Consider the following 14,536-nt stretch of genomic DNA (forward strand, 5'->3'; position numbering starts at 1 on the left):
CTTTTGTTTCTTTCTGATGAGATTGCTGTCGATATTTCCATTTTCCAAAACGGTTACAGCCGTTTTCGTAGGGTTGGATGTATACTTGCCTGGTTTGGTGAGTACTCAGTCACCCAACCGCGCATCGACTGGTCCTTTAGCCGGCCGCGGTGGCCGTGCGGTTCTAGGCGCTGCAGTCCGGAACCGCGGGACTGCTACGGTCGCAGGTTCGAATCCTGCCTCGGGCATGGATGTGTGTGATGTCCTTAGGTTAGTTAGGTTTAAGTAGGTCTAAGTTCTAGGGGACTGATGACCTAAGATGTTAAGTCCCATAGTGCTCAGAGCCATTTGAACCATTTTTTTACTGGTCCTTTAAACAACAAGATCTTAATCCCGCAGAAACGGATGCTACCTGCTGTGGAATAGTGGTTCAAACGTGACAATGAATATCCTCGCCATTTGGTTTCTCTACGAGGTCTACTCACCAAGGAGTGGCTTCTCCTGGATGTGGCATACCTGAAGAAATTTGTGGACTCTCTTCGTCGGGCAGTGGAGGTCATCATCAAGGCTACAATGACTTTGTCTACTGGGAGAGACTAATTCCTTGACCTGTGAGTTGATTAACCACTGGAATAGGTGTAATGACGAGGGACCAAGGCGTTTTACCGCTGTCATGAATTCTAATCAACAGGCGTTCTTCCTGTTCGCCAAAACTTGACGAGGGAATGACGTGGTGGTCGCAGCAGGTTACCTCTGGCGACTGTGAGTGCAGACAGCTCAGCACAGCGCAGGACAGCACGGGGCAGAGCTAGCGCTGCCGCGGTGTCGCTGGCCTTGGGCGGGCGCGCCGCCGTGGAAAGTCTAGGCTAGGCCAGGCCAGCCGGCGGCGATCTAGGCTGGCCGCCGCTCAGCGCTGTCACAGCGGCGAAAGTGGCCGCCGTGTTATGCATGCACGCACGTCACGTAGCCCGCTCTGCTGGACTAGAAGCGAGCGGCGGGCGAGGCGCGGAATGAAAAGCTCCGCGTTTGCCTAGCGCTGCTCTAGCGTCAGAAACGTTTTACCGAGGCGTCTGCTCACACACACACACACACACACACACACACACACCACACACATCATCTTGGACAACTTACTTTGTTGGCCATTAAATATGTAGCACTAGAAAACATAGCAAATGGCTAAATTTTACTTTTTGTGTATTTACACTGTAGAACGAACAATAGATTAAATAAACGATGAAGAACCAAAGAAACTGGTGCACCTGCCTAATATCGTGTAGGGCCTCCGCGAACACGCTGAAGTGCCGCAACACGACGTGACATGGAGTCGACTAATGTCTGAAGTTGTAATGGAGGGAGCTGACACCATGAATCCTCAAGGACCGTCCATAAATCCGTAAGACTATGACGGGGTGGGGATCTCCCACATATGCTCAATAATGTTCACGTCTGGAGAGTCCGGTGATGGTTCAAATGGCTCTGAGCACTATGGGACTTAACTTCTGAGGTCATCAGTCCCCTAGAACTTAGAACTACTTAAACCTAACTAACCTAAGGACATCACACACATCCACGCCCGAGGCAGGATTCGAACCTGCGACCGTACCAGTCGCACGGTTCGTCACTGCGCCCCTAGAACCGCGAGACCGCCGCGGCCGGCGAGAGTCTGGTGATCAGCGGAAGTGTTTAAACTCAGAAGAGTGTTCCTGGAGCGACTCTGTACCAATTCATCTACATCTACATCTATACTCCGCAAGCCACCCAACGGTGTGTGGCGGAGGGCACTTTACGTGCCACTGTCATTACCTCCCTTTCCTGTTCCAGTCGCGTATGGGTCGCGGGAAGAACGACTGTCTGAAAGCCTCCGTGCGCGCTCTAATCTCTCCAATTTTACATTCGTGATCTCCTCGGGAGGTATAAGTAGGGGGAAGCAATATATTCGATACCTCATCCAGAAACGCACCCTCTCGAAACCTGGCGAGCAAGCTACACCGCGATGCAGAGCGTCTCTCTTGCAGAGTCTGCCACTTGAGTTTATTAAACATCTCCGTAACGCTATCACGGTTACCAAATAACCCTGTGACGAAACGTGCCGCTCTTCTTTGGATCTTCTCTATCTCCTCCGTCAACCCGATCTGGTACGGATCCCACACTGTTGAGCAATACTCAAGTATAGGTGGAACGAGTGTTTTGTAAACCACCTCCTTTGTTGATGGACTACATTTTCTAAGGACTCTCCCAATGAATCTCAACCTGGTACCCGCCTTACCAACAATTAATTTTATATGATCATTCCACTTCAAATCGTTCCGCACGCATACTCCCAGATATTTTACAGAAGTAACTGGCTACCAGTGTTTGTTCCGCTATCATATAATCATACAATAAAGGATCCTTCTTTCTATGTATTCGCAATACATTACATTTGTCTATGTTAAGGGACAGTTGCCACTCCCTGCACCAAGTGCCTATCCGCTGCAGATCTTCCTGCATTTCGCTACAATTTTCTAATGCTGCAACTTCTCTGTATACTACAGCATCATCTGCGAAAAGCCGCATGGAACTTCCGACACTATCTACTAGGTCATTTATATATATTGTGAAAAGCAATGGTCCCATAACAATCCCCTGTGGCACGCCAGAGGTAACTTTAACGTCTGTAGACGTCTCTCCATTCATAATTCTGGACGAGTGGGGTGCGCATTGTCCTGCTGGAATCGGCCAAGTCCATCGCAATGCACAATGGACATGAATAGATGCAGGTGATCAGACAGGATGCTTACATATGTCTCACCTGTCAAAGTCGCATCTAGACTTATGAGGGGTCCCTTATCACTCCAACAGCACGCGCCCCACAACATTACAGAGCCTCCATCGGCTGGAACAGTCACCTGATGATATGCAGGGTTCATGGATTCATGAGGTTGTCTCCATACCCGTACACGTCCATCCGCTCGATACAATTTGAAAAGAAACTCGTCCGACCAGTTATCAACACTCCAATATCGGTGTTGACGGGTCCACGCGAGGAGTAAACCTTTGAGTAAGGCAGTCGTCAAGGGTAAGCGATTTAGATAAATCACGGAAAATCTAATCAGGATGACTGGACGCCGATTTGAACAGTCGTCCTCCCGAATGCGAGTCCAGTGTGCTACTCTGAGCGGCGCACAGTTGAGAAGCCAGACAAACGTGTGGTTCCTGAAGAAGGGCGGCAGCCTTTTCAGTAGTTGCCGGGGCAACAGTCTGGATGATTGACTGACCTAGGTTTGTAACATCAGCCAACACACCGATGTTATTCTGCTATTGCAGACGGCTGAAAGCAAGGGGCAGTTACAGCCGTAACTTTGACCAACTCTACGCCGGCCGGTGTGGCCGTGCGGTTCTAGGCGCTGCAGTCTGGAACCGCGTGACCGCTACAGTAGCAGGTTCGAATCCTGCCTCGGGCATGGATGTGTGTGATGTCCCTAGGTTACTTCTAAGTTCTAGGGGACTGATGACCTCAGCAGTTAAGTCCCATAGTGCTCAGATCCATTTGAACCATTTTTTTTTCCCAACTGCATGCAGTTCCACTGCATGTTTAAATGATGGAATCCTCGTGGGTAAAATATTTCGGAGGCAAAATAGTCCCCCATCCGTATCTCCCGGAGGACTACTCAGGAGAATATCATCAGGTGAAACAAAACGCATTCTGCGGGCCGGAGCGTGGAATGTTAGATCCCTTAAGCAGGCAGAAAGGTTAACAAGTTTAAAAAGGGGTATGGATAGCTTATAGTTAGGTATAGTGAGAACTAGTTAAATTTGGCGGCGAGATGAACGACACTTCCAGTCAGGTGAGTACACGGTTATAAATACAAAACCAGTGACGTCTGTGGTCTGAGGACGACACGGCGACCGGTCGGTGCCGTTGGGCCTTCATGGCCTGTTCGGATGGAGTTTAGTTTAGTTTTACCTGTATGAATATCAGTTTGTGACCAGTTTGTATAGCTCCTTGGTGGTGCGTCGTTTCTTTTCTTTTTTTTTTTGTTCTCTCTCTCTTAGAGTGTAACTTATGGGCAACTGGTCATAAGCGAGTGAGAAAGAAAGGAGAAGAGAGTACAACAAAAATTAACAATATTTTGTAGTTGGGCGCTGCAGTCCCGGTAACTGTGAAGAGTGGCTTCGTTTTCGCATGGTTGTTGCTTTAAAATGCTGATTTACTAAATAGTACTAACTAATTTCGGCCTTTACTCATTCCCAAGTGCATAACAGATGTGGACTCATCATCGTCGTACTGAGTAAAAGCGGGAATCACATACCATGCACAGTCACGCAAAGCGTGGTCGTCGGTGAACACGACCTTGGGGAATGTATCCATAAATGATAAACACTGCCATCTGTTTACCGCGCCGCCCGCCAAACTAACTAGCGCTTCATATTAAAGAAGTATTTTAAAGTAACATTTTGTGGAAACGAACTCGTCCCCCAGAGAGTTTAGAATCACTCTGCATGCGGAATGACAAAACGGGAACAGAATCTGCCACGAGAAAAAAATCAGTGTTTGAAAGTTAACCGACAGGCCAGGCGAACTGTAACTTATACTGTTACAGCTTGTCATACGAATGAATCAGAAAACTGTCCTAAAGCCCGTGAAACAGAATCAAGTGAAAGGTAAACGTGGTCAGCATCTGTCAGTAGTGACGTGCGTGGACTAGATTCCCAACCCTGTAAGACAGCTCTGTCTGACGTCGAATACAATGTAACGTAAGGGAACACTCGGATGAGCCACATTTCACATTCACTTTGGCGTAGCTGAGTCACCCAGGTGCTAGATAAAACAACAGTCACCTTACTGAGTAACGTTATATAACTTAGTACATGTCCTGCTGGAATAAAAGGGAAAGCCTTACCGGTCTCAGAATGCCGTTGCTGTAAAGGGAACTACTACTCGGGCAACCAGGTCCGCTGGAGGTCATTTGTTTTCGCACTTGGCGGCAGACCTTGATAGAGTGCCTTATTTGTGCAATTTCGAAAGCACAATGGTTTCCATAAATTAGAGAATAAGAACAGAGCACCATTAATTCTGGAGAACATAACGAAATTAGCAGTCAAGTGTGAAAAAATCAACAGTCCTCTGTGACAAGGTTCGAATGCCAACCATCATGGATTCCGGAAACATCGATCATGCAAAGCTTCAATTCCACTTTTCTCACACAACATGCTGAAAACCATTCATCAAGCAGTTAGTGGATGCGGTAATTCCTGAGATCCGAAGAGCATTTCGTTCAGTACAATACCTACGCTTATTGTCAGAAGTACAATCGTGTGGGATCGACCGGAATTTGTGAGTGGGTTGAGAGTTTCTTGAAAGGGAGTACACAGCATGTTAACTTGGATGGAGTGTCATTGACAGATGTAGAAGTAATTTCGTATGCGCTACAAGGCTGTGTGATGACGCCTTTGATGTTCATATAGTATGTTCATGACTTTGCAGACAACATTAAGAGTAACTTCATATGTTTCGCAGATGGTGTGGTTATCTGTAATTAAGCATTGTCAGAAAAAGCTTACCAAGTATTCAGTGGAATCTTCATAAAATTTCAAAGTTGTGTGAATATTGGCAACCTGTTTCTAAGTATCAGGAATGTAAAATTATGCACTTCACAAAATTAAAAAAATATAGTTTCCCATGACTACAGTCGACGAGTCACAGCTGAAACTGGGCAGCTGGATATAACAGTTTGGAGGGCTGCGAAACGAAACAATCGCGTATACTCAGCCGTAGGTAATGCATGTGCTTATCTTCCATTGATTGGTGATATACCAGGGAAAATTGATCAGTCTACAAATGAGATTGTTGACAAAGCACTTGTACAACCCATCCTACAATACTGTTCATGTATGAGGGACCCATACTAGATAGGGATTACTGAATGTATACAAAGAACAGCAACATGAATGACACTGGTTTATTTGCCTATGGAAGACTATCACGGAGGTGCTGAAAACACTGATCTTTCATGCGCTTGAAGACAGACACAAACTATCACGAATAATCTTACTTACAAATTTTCAAGAACCAGATTTAAGAGGAATGTGCTAAGATCTTCTGTGTACCGCTCCCGTAGTGATGGTGAAGGAAATAGAGAAAATAGACTAATGGCTGTATTCAGACGGGTGTTTAATCAATTATTCTTCTCGCTCCCCATTGGTGAACAGAAGAGGGAGAGGGCGTAATAAATGGTACAGTGTAGATGATGTAGGCGATGCACAACATGTTGGTGTCTCTTGGTAAGCGAGAAAGAATTATGTACTGCGAGCTTTATACACTCCTGGAAATTGAAATAAGAACACCGTGAATTCATTGTCCCAGGAAGGGGAAACTTTATTGACACATTCCTGGGGTCAGATACATCACATGATCACACTGACAGAACCACAGGCACATAGACACAGGCAACAGAGCATGCACAATGTCGGTACTAGTACAGTGTATATCCACCTTTCGCAGCAATGCAGGCTGCTATTCTCCCATGGAGACGATCGTAGAGATGCTGGATGTAGTCCTGTGGAACGGCTTGCCATGCCATTTCCACCTGGCGCCTCAGTTGGACCAGCGTTCGTGCTGGAAGTGCAGACCACGTGAGACGACGCTTCATCCAGTCCCAAACATGCTCAATGGGGGACAGATCCGGAGATCTTGCTGGCCAGGGTAGTTGACTTACACCTTCTAGAGCACGTTGGGTGGCACGGGATACATGCGGACGTGCATTGTCCTGTTGGAACAGCAAGTTCCCTTGCCGGTCTAGGAATGGTAGAACGATGGGTTCGATGACGGTTTGGATGTACCGTGCACTATTCAGTGTCCCCTCGACGATCACCAGTGGTGTACGGGCAGTGTAGGAGATCGCTCCCCACACCATGATGCCGGGTGTTGGCCCTGTGTGCCTCGGTCGTATGCAGTCCTGATTGTGGCGCTCACCTGCACGGCGCCAAACACGCATACGACCATCATTGGCACCAAGGCAGAAGCGACTCTCATCGCTGAAGACGACACGTCTCCATTCGTCCCTCCATTCACGCCTGTCGCGACACCACTGGAGGCGGGCTGCACGATGTTGGGGCGTGAGTGGAAGACGGCCTAACGGTGTGCGGGACCGTAGCCCAGCTTCATGGAGACGGTTGCGAATGGTCCTCGCCGATACCCCAGGAGCAACAGTGTCCCTAATTTGCTGGGAAGTGGCGGTGCGGTCCCCTACGGCAATGCGTAGGATCCTACGGTCTTGGCGTGCATCCGTGCGTCGCTGCGGTCCGGTCCCAGGTCGACGGACACGTGCACCTTCCGCCGACCACTGGCGACAACATCGATGTACTGTGGAGACCTCACGCCCCACGTGTTGAGCAATTCGGCGGTACGTCCACCCGGCCTCCCGCATGCCCACTATACGCCCTCGCTCAAAGTCCGTCAACTGCACATACGGTTCACGTCCACGCTGTCGCGGCATGCTACCAGTGTTAAAGACTGCGATGGAGCTCCGTATGCCACGGCAAACTGGCTGACACTGACGGCGGCGGTGCACAAATGCTGCGCAGCTAGCGCCATTCGACGGCCAACACCGCGGTTCCTGGTGTGTCCGCTGTGCCGTGCGTGTGATCATTGCTTGTACAGCCCTCTCGCAGTGTCCGGAGCAAGTATGGTGGGTCTGACACACCGGTTTCAATGTGTTCTTTTTTCCATTTCCAGGAGTGTATATATATATATATATATATATATATATATATATATATATATATATATATATATATATATGATGAAATTCTGTTAATTATTTTTCTTAAGGAATGCTAACACAGCTATTCTGATTTTGTCCATGTTCTCTTAATAGTTGGTTGAAGATTCTACTGTGTGTTATCTTTTAATTTACTCTATACCGGCTCTTCGCTTAAGGTCTAGGTTCGGTAACTAAATGAGATGAAATCTTTGGCAAATAAGAGTTTTGTGTGTTCGTGTTGAAAAGTAACAAATAACACCACTATGTCCATACCAAACAACAATTATACTTTTCGAATGCGCAGTCCTGGATCAAACTGTTAATGTGCATCAATTTGTTTTACTATTTAGTTCACTCAAACTATTCATTCTTGCTAACACTCAACACCCAATTTAAATGGGTAACGAGAATAATTTTTGCCTTTTCTATAATTACACAGCATCCTTACATCAATTTCATATTTCGCAGGAATGTAAAGCAAAGTGGTATCAATTTCACTTTCGAAAGTTCATTTATTTATTTCGTAGCTTTATGTGTATAAATCTGTGAATGGAATTGTTGTATAAGTTGCTCATGAATGTTTGGGAGCTTTCGTCTGGTAGAAATCATTTTATGTATGTAAAATAAAAAATTGCCATCGCGGAAGTAACTGTTGATGAGCAGGACAAAGATATATTAAGATGTACGGATGGGAAACGTCTGATAATTATTGAAAATTTAATTATTTTGTACAAGGCAGATTACTTTTTACTGATGGTGGAAAGTGAAGAAGTTTGGAAGATTTCAGGGACAGTGTGACAGAGAACGGAATAATTAATGGGGAGAGACAAGAAGAAGTCAGATTCTTCTGCAAAGCTCTTGCTACACTTTTACGGCAACAATTTACTAATATTTCGGGAAGATATGTATTTCAAAACTCGACTCATAAGAGTATTTAGCAAAAATTGAAGAGCTTTAAAGAAAAGGAAGATTACCAGGGAGAAGATTTATTTGAAGATCATCGCGGAAGACGTGAAGAAGCAGACAAGAACTAGAAACAACCTAGAACCAGGAGTAATTGCATGAAGAGAACGCAATACGCCGTGACTCTTCAACCAGCGTATCGAGTTATTTACATGTTACAATGGACAGAAAAGGGACGATGAATTTTATCAGATGTAGGGAATGCGTTTTAAGTAGAGATTGATGGTTATTTTTTCGTGTACTGAATCGAGATCTATTTCAAGAGGTAGCCTAAGATTTGTAAGGGTCACAGCTTTCGATCATTTAAACAGTGAATACTGATGCAAGTGACTATTCGATATTTAAACGCATAGTCAAGAAGTCGTCAACGTTAAAAGTGCAAAACTGTGCTTGCAGTATTTACCTAATACGATCCACTCCGAAATAGCTTTTTCCGGAATCGTGGTGTGTTCAGATACAAAACGACGCTCTATAACAGTCGTGAATATTTATTTGAATTTCGGTAGTCAATTTTATAATTTGCAAGACTGCAACCACCATCTTGCTGTGGTCCAGTGATCTGCAAAAAAACACAGCAACATCCAATGACAGCAACAAGTTTCCTTCACTGCCGTACGACTTGAGGTGAGCCACATAAGGGCTTCAGAGATTGTCACGCAATCCCCACCTTCGTTTTACGTTATGTTAAAAACAAAATCTTTAACCAGCTACGAAGTAAACGTGGACAAAGCCCGAAAAACAGTTTCGTCATTCCTTAAGAAAAGTAATTAATAGAATTTCATTATGTGTTAATTACACTAGCAGCATAGAACTCTTTCTGTTAGAATTTGCAGTCGCACGATGTAATCGGGTTTATGTAAACATTAGAGCTTGTGTATTAATTATCATATTCTATTATGCGTTTGTCCTCCAATGGCCTGGCCATTACTGAAATAATTTTTGGCAAATTCCTTCAAGAAAGTTGTACAAGCCCTGATAGTGAATTTACTTAACAAAATAGAATTAAAGACGCGGCATAATGTGACACGTAACAAAAGTAAAATGTTTACTTCAGAGCCACTTTGAGTTTAAGAAATTATGCAGTAGTGCTTATGTCACTTACAGCCTTAAGTATCATCCTGTACTGCGATAACCTAACCCTGGTTAAAGCTTTGTACATCCATACGCAACCACATTTCAATAACCATTAAAATAAAGTAACAAAAAAAAAATGGCTCTGAGCACTATGGGACTCAACTGCTGTGGTCATAAGTCCCCTAGAACTTAGAACTACTTAAACCTAACTAACCTAAGGACAGCACACAACACCCAGCCATCACGAGGCAGAGAAAATCCCTGACCCCGCCGGGAATCGAACCCGGGAACCCGGGCGTGGGAAGCGAGAACGCTACCGCACGACCACGAGATGCGGGCAATAAAGTAACACTTAAGTCATGGTGACCATTTGGGCAACCACTGTATCTTTTAGTGTAATTTACAAAAAATGGTTCAAATGGCTCTGAGCACTATGGGACTTAACTTCTGTGGTCATCAGTCCCCTAGAACTTAGAACTACTTAAACCTAACGACATCATACACATCCATGCCCAAGGCAGGATTCGAACCTGCGACAGCAGCGGTCGCGCGGTTCCAGACTGTAGCGCCTAGAACCACCTCGGCCACCCTGGCCGGCTGTAATTTATAATTTGCAGTTGATTCTGTGCTGTCACGTTCGCTTGGGAACATGTGTGGCACAGACTAGTTGGTGTTATTAAACACCGTCTCCCAGCATAAAACTATTAGCTGCTGAGACAGCTGCTCTATCGTTCAGATCTCCCAATTTGAATTACAGTCTATTACCAACACGGCCATGCGTTTCATTTACAGCGCTGCTTTTCTACAGTTTTATGCGTATTGTTGCTTACTTGTACTTGAGGTCAGAGTGGAATGTGGTACACGGTTTTTTTTACGCAACGTTTACCGTCGCAGCTAATTGGCTTTACTCGCTTGACACGAGTACTGCTGTCTGCTTCTAGCCGCCCTTCACTCTAGGCGACGGATACGGACTTCCGCTATTTACAGGTCGTGCAAAGTAGAAATCACCCGCCATCAGCGTCGTGATATACGGGTAACGTACCCACTTGCAGAACTTTCACATTCAGTTATATGCTTCGATAACCAAGGGAAGCAAAACTAAAAGATTCCCAACAAGTGTTCAAAAGTCTGCCACAATATAATTTAACAAGGAGAATTGCTCTTTAATAAAATGTGCAGGAAATGGGCACCAATGTTGTCATGTGAACCACTTTGATATTGAGCTCATGTTGTTACCAAATACCGAAACCACTTTACGAGCCAGTTCTACGGTATTTTGACTTGGAAACCACTTTACGAGCCAGTTCTACGGTATTTTGACTTGGAGAACGAACTCAGAATCGTGCTTGGGTAGCTCAGTTGGTAGGGCACTTGCCCGCGAAAGGCAAAAGTCCCGAATTCGAGTCGCGCTCAGGCACACAGTTTTAATCTACGAGGAAGTGTCACATCTGCGTGTAAATGACAAATTGTATGTCCACGTACATGGCAAGACATGCCGGGAACGACATAAAGTGATGAGTATATTAAGCTTAACGATGAATTTTTCACATCTTCGCCTTTAGTCAGATAACCAACATACAGTGTAAGTCAGAGGCTGCTCATTCCCTTGCCTTTTCATTCGCAGATTGTGTACGCGAAGAAAGTCAGCACCCCCATGTGCACGATTGCGTTTCCCTAAATGTATCTTCGTCGTCAAGTGAGATATATGTTGGGGAAATGGTATGTTTCTTGACTCAATTAAAAATGAATTCGCGGAATTTTTGAGACTAAGGCGCTAAACAAACTCGGGACGAAGCACGTGTTCCTCCCATGAATTTTGTTTACGCCGTACCTTCCGCTACCTAAACTCCGCTTTGAATGCGAGGTTGGGAAAGGCCAGTGATATTTATCACTCTTGACGCCGCACGTATTGTCTACCATTCAGCCACAATATCGGCTGCTAATGTCAACAGGGGGAGAGAATGCAGGTATCCGGTCATGAGTACAGAATGAGGTTACGGAGGGTAGTCGAACTGCTTACTCGACAAGTGACTCACAACGGTGCTACAGTGATGGTGGTGTTGATAGAAAGCAGAGCAACGGGAACGATAAAAAAAGCTGACATTGCATTATGTCTACAACTACAGTTTCCGAAGTTGACATTTCGTTGAAAGAAGCAGCAGATTAAATATTAGCGTTTCTGCGAGATGAGTCAGTGGAATGCGTGGTGTCGTCTAGGTTCGATAGTGCGGACAACCTACGTGAGGAGTACAATGATGACGTCATGTGCTTAACAAGTGAAACCGATATTGAAACACGTGTCGAGCCATGTAGTTCGTCATCCTTGTCGGACAGGGAGCCACGAATTCCGTCTCCAGTGAAACGCAGTAAAGGACAATCGTTGCCCAAGAAGCGGATACTAAAGATAATTACGTACATGGGAGATCGCCCGCGGCATACGAAATAAAAAAAAAATAATTGTGAACACATTTCTAAAATGTCCGCAGCAGTATGCCCGTGTAGTGCATAAGAAAAACTAAGGATATTCAAGGGAGGACAAGGCGCACATATTACAAACACTGGTATCTGAGCGTTTCAAGGATGCTCGGTCAGTTTAGAGTTTGTGTGTGATAGGAACCTACCAAGTATGCACATCTAATTGGGTGCGACATAGGTTATAGTGATTTCAAGGGCAGCATTGGATGGTTGAATAACTTCAAACAGTGCTGCAGAACTGGTAGACATAAGATGACGAAACTCCCGACAAAGTGTCAACTTGACAATGCACAACAAACTGCGGAATCAGCCGGAAAATTTGTAGATGACATAAACAATCTTATCCAGTGGTTCAGTAAGGAATTTGTTTTCAACTCAGACCAATCGAGATCTGAAGAGGAAATGCACGTGGAAGGAACCGAGGAAATTAGAGGTGCTAAGAGAGGTGTACCAAGATCAACTAACATCAGTGCGTTAACGCATTCGTATACAATTATGCCGACTGTTAATATGGATGGTAAATTGGCTGGAATGTTATTTATTGTGCTGCGAGAAGTTGGAGGTTCTCTGCTCCCAACGATTCTTTCTCGTCTGGGAATAGGTTTACCAATGAAGAGGTACTGATACGATTGGCGGAGAGAGAAAAACTACGGAACTAAATATGTGGATTTAGCACACAATAAGACAGGACTGATAAAAACGATTGTAGAAGGAATAGTAGAAGAAAAGGCAAATAAAGAGCGATCTTTTATTTGCAACATTTAGCTATATTTTTCAGCTACTTCTCTACATAGTCGTTGCTCCAACTTAGACATCTGTCCAAAACTTTCCAATACCCTTTGTCACAAGAGCCAATTCCCTTCGCTGGTCTGCAGATCTTTGTCTGTACGAAAATGCTGTCCTCATAGCCAGCAGCTCATGTGGGCAAAACGACGAAAATGTGAGTGAGAAAAGTCCGAGCTCTACGGTGGGTGATCAAACATTTCCCATCGAAAATGCTGCAAAAGCGGCGTTGTTGCAGCTGCAGCTGCATTGGAATGAAGAAGTACAGTGACATTCATCATAGGTTCTTCAGAATTGGCTTCGTAGGCGATTTTCTCGACTCGCCTCATTCCCTTGCTGAACAGGACAATCGGTTGACACTCACTTCCTTCCCTGACCGCCTGCATCAAGTGCGTCTGTACGTTGTGCTTCAACGTTCCCGCACCGTTGCCGCACTTTGCTGTCACGCATGACAGTTACGTCATGCGGGCTGCGTGACATCAGCATGAAGAAATCGAATGACAGCACGCACTTCACACCTGGGGGGAGGCTATTGCTCTACACACCTTTACGTTCTCACTGTGGACTGAGAATCGAAAAGTACGACAGGACGCGATCTATTGGTGTACTCGAGACGTTGTTCAAGGCATCTGCACAAAACAGCATTCAATTTTCACTGTCGTTTTAAGTTAGTGATGGATCGGAACTTGTAAAAAAATTGCCCTTGTAGCTTTCCTCAAAACATGCGTGCTTCTACATCCGTGCATATATCCTCTAGCCATTCCTCCCGCTTAACCATTTTGAATTTTCTGCCAGTTTCATTTTTTATACTTCCGTATTCCCTTTCGCCTGCTTTATCTGCTCCATTCTTATGTTTCCTCCATTCGTCAATTAATATACGGCTTTGATATTAAAACATTCTCCTAGATGATCAAACTCGTTTGTAGTGGTTGTTTAAAATTCTTCTTCGGTCTTTACAATTTATGACTTTGCTTGAAATTACAAGTAGGAATATTGATCTCGAAGAGACGTTTCTGTTCTCACGTTTGCGCAGCGTTTCCAAATGCGGCTGAGGACACTACGTAAGATCAGAGGGCGAAAGGGCAAAACCTCGCCGTCGTACAAGCTGGAACCTCGTTACGAGAGCGAATTACGGTAAAAACACTGCAGGCAATAAAATAAAGCGGCTCCGCCCCACTGCTTATCCTGCATCGCCGTCGCTGCGTGGCGTGGCCGGCTGACATTCCGCTCCAAAGCTGTCGTCACCCCACAGCACAGGAAAGCGGCCTTAATGTGGACAGTACAGGCGGGCATTTTGCTGATACAGAATGAAAGAACTACAGAAGTAATTCGTTGCAAAGGTTATGTGTGTCTTGCGTTTCTCCACTGAACAGCGGTTCAAGTTTTCAAAATCACTACGCTTTATTGGAAATACCAAACAAAACTGTTTCACCTCTTCCCGTGCTAGTACATGTGCCTGTACGCTTTTTTAACACACTTCTGGACTTAAATAGGTGCATCCCAACTGAATGGAA

Source organism: Schistocerca americana, chromosome 3 (assembly GCF_021461395.2).
Source record: "Schistocerca americana isolate TAMUIC-IGC-003095 chromosome 3, iqSchAmer2.1, whole genome shotgun sequence".
Lineage (NCBI taxonomy): Eukaryota > Metazoa > Arthropoda > Insecta > Orthoptera > Acrididae > Schistocerca > Schistocerca americana.